Source organism: Callorhinchus milii, unplaced genomic scaffold, assembly GCF_018977255.1.
Source record: "Callorhinchus milii isolate IMCB2004 unplaced genomic scaffold, IMCB_Cmil_1.0 Scaffold328, whole genome shotgun sequence".
Classification (NCBI taxonomy): domain Eukaryota; kingdom Metazoa; phylum Chordata; class Chondrichthyes; order Chimaeriformes; family Callorhinchidae; genus Callorhinchus; species Callorhinchus milii.
The window spans coordinates 67501-71207 of record NW_024705069.1 but is presented as its reverse complement, the minus strand read 5'-3'; positions in this window follow the sequence as shown (position 1 = coordinate 71207).

Here is a 3707-nt window from a genome sequence, read left to right as displayed (position 1 = left end):
CCATTTCACCTGATTTAAAGTTTTTGATGGAAATTTGCATGATGCAATTATATGAGCCTGTTTTACAGTTTTAATAGTGTATGGTTGTTGAGATAAAGCTCTTATTACCGGGTCATCCGAAGTTATCAATTTGTTGTGTCTGTTTATTATAGAGAGTGCGACTGAGTCGCATAAATTTCTTATACCCATTCCTCCGTTCGATATTGATGCATAAAAGAAGCTGTCAGGCGTATCGTGTGGCAGCCTGAGCAGAAGCTTGACTCTTTTCCTAATTTCAGAATCGAGTGACATCAATAAACCTTTTGTTACTTTTCCAAGGACCAATTGATGAATAATACGAGGTATTAAATTGGTATTGATCAAATAGACTTTATTTTCTGGCTTTAACTGTGCTCTAGTCAGTTTGTCCAACATTGAGGTGAGCAGGTTACAACTTATGGATCGTTTTCCCCTTGGGTCAAATTCAATGCCTAGATATTTGAAGCCCTGTACATACGATACAGGATTAATGGGTTCGTTATTTATAAAGTAAGATGATGTCGTTGCAACGCTAAATGTTTTCTGTTTGCCGTGTTTGATGAATCTTAACGAGTTGCATTTGTTTATATTTATTTTCAAATGTCTATCATCAAAGAATTTGGTAGTTATATCTAATAGTTTATTCATGCCACATTCCGTTTCTGCAAGCAGGACAAGGTCGTCAGCAAACATCATAGAGTTTACTTTTTGATTTCCTATATTTACTCCTATATAGTTCGGTAAGTTATCTAATAACTCGTCCATAATCATGTTAAATAATAGCGGGGAAAGTGGATCCCCTTGCTTTACACCTCTTTTTAGATGTATGTTACGCATTATTGTTGATCCAATTACAATATCAGTTACATTACATTGATAGATGTTGGTCAAGTACGTTATGGATTCCTTTGTTAAATTAAATCGATTTAAAGCTCTATCAATAGATCTGTGACTGACGGAATCGAATGCCTTGCTTAGGTCTATTGACACTATTTGCGTGTTAGAGTGATTTTGCCTGGCGTTGTATATGATGAAGTGTAATAAAGCGCTATTCTCAAAGCATCCGTCTACCGGGAGGAATGCTTTCTGCCTGTAATTAAGCTTTAATTGTTGCCCTAGACGATAGCTTAAAATTTTATGTAATAGCCTGATTGCAATTGAGGAAATGGTTATGGGTCTCCAATTTGAGGGTTTTTCCAATTCATCTTTAGTTTTCGGGATCAGCCTTGTTTTGTGTTGTTTCCATATTTGCGGTATATCCTGTATGTGGAGGATGATATTTAAGATATCTAGTAAATATTTTATTGGTAGTGTCCTAATATCGCTAAGAGTTATGTTATCCTGTCCAGGCGACGTATCTTTCATAGTTGCTAAGGTTTTAATCAACTCATCCATAGTGATTGCTTTTACGATATCTATGCCGGTTTGGTCGTTTTTCAATTTAAAAGGTATATTATCTGGAGGAGAATCAGACTGGAATAAATTAACAAATGTTCCCCGTATGCTTTCTTCCGTTGGGTATATACTTGGCCCCATTCTATCTGAGATAATCTCGTCTAAAAGAGCTTTCTTGTTCGTATGGTATAAATATTTGTATCTCCTGTATTTTATTTGCTTCGATTGTCTTCGATGCATACTCTCATGTATTTCCTGTTTGGTTCCAAGTTCTTTACTTTTAAGTGGTTTATTTCGATACACATACTTTTCTACGTGGGAATTGAGTAGTAGTAATGCCTGAGTAGGGCTACAATTCAGGCTCTTTAGATTGTTAAATAGAATTTGCAGATCTTCAACTGCTGTGGGTGATTGTTCTATTTCAGTCCTTATTGCTGGCTGATCTCCTTCCGGAAGCGAAGTTGCAATTGGTGATTTCTCTAATATTGATGTTGTTTCCAATGCTGTTTCCGATGTTGTTTCCGATGTTGTCGGTAGAACTAGGTTAACGAAGCATTGATTTCCAACGTTATATATGGTTTGTTGTAACGTCCTAACCAATTCCTTATACTCGATATTTCTCCGCTTCCCTTTAATCGCATCTAGCGTTCTGTGTGGCAAAACTGAGTTTTGTATGATATGATTTATGTTTATGTCCTCATCCTTCTGCTGGGCTTCCTTATGGGCCATAATTTCAACCTCTTCTTTTCCCCATCTAACTTTCTTTCCCGGTGATTTTTGCTGTAATATTGCCTCATGTTCTGTCGGATGAGTTCGTCTGGTATGTACCCCTAAACCCGTTTTCGTGGTAAAACCTCTGTAGCAATGTATACAACTAAACAGTGTTTCATTAATTGTGCTGGTTATAGTAATAGGTCTGTCTTTGAGATTTTTGCAAGTTCTTCCGTAATGTGACGCAATCTTGTGTATGCTATCTGCTGTTCGATTACAGATTCTGCACTTGTATGTTCTTTTTGCATGTGGGTGAACCCGTGACATATGTGCTGCCCAACTTCTATGGTCGAGAAAGCCTAACTTGCATGGATAACATTTGTTCTGATCTGTGCATGGGTAGTCCCATAAAAACATGTCCGAAAGGATAAGTTCCGTAGTCAGCTCGCCTGATAATCGCTCATTCATGAGCGATGATAGTTCGTTACCGAGTAGTCCGTCCGGTTTGTTTTCTATATAATTCGCGACTTACGTTTACAGCACACAGGGTTGTCAGCCCGTTGTACGCTATTGTGATCAGCTTTTTCACCGCACATCGGCAGCCAATCGGTGGTCAAAGTTGACTCCTTCAATTTGCACTTCTAGCAATACAACAAGTGTAATAGATGAATTGCGTTCCTTATTTAGGTAGTAATGTTTCGCCCAAACCCGATACCATCCAGCGCAGCCAACCAGCAAGGACGTAGCACAAGCATAACTTGCCAACACCATTCCAAGATTAGCACACCAGTATGATAGACAGTCTAGCCCCAACATTTACATATGCCGATGGTTTTGAAGATTATTTGCATGCAATAGAATTTGCAAGGAACATAGATTGAAACAGAAAGTAATGCATTATAACAGAAAAATAAATATACATAGATTCATCTTTTCCTTTTTCAACTAATAAATGGATGATCCTATTCCATAACTTCTTACTCGGTCCATGATGCTGGCTCTTTTGCTGGCAACCACTTAAATTTTTGAAACATACAGTTCGCATACAATGCAAGTATGCTAGGAAAAAAAAAATATATACAAAATAAATAAATAAAAACGATACACTTTTCCAGTTTATTTCACAAGTTGTCCAGTTGAAATCCACTTAAGTGGTCGACTCCTCGGTCTTCTAGGCCTCCTTGAAGTCGTCGATCTTGTAGTGCAGCATACACGAAAGGGCCAAACGAGGCCACAACGTTTAATGCCACATGTTATCCCGGGCGATACACGCAGGTCAAGTCCACCAACAGGTCGATCCACTCCATTGTGGTGAACGGGCGCTTGATCACCATCTGGTGAGCAGTAGTCCCGTGGGTGTTGTTGACAATCATCCATGGACCGCATTTTCTCCTGGCGACCCTCTTGCGTTCCCATCAAGCCCGGGTATGCACCGCGTGCATGAAGTCGCTGGCCAGCGCCGAAGTAGAAGCCTCGATGTTGGGCCCAACTTTCACGCCTCGCCTCAGTGCAGAGACGTCCCAGGTCGCCGGGGAGGCAGGTGCAGACGTAGAGGCTTTGCGGAGTCTCACCACGCGGACAGC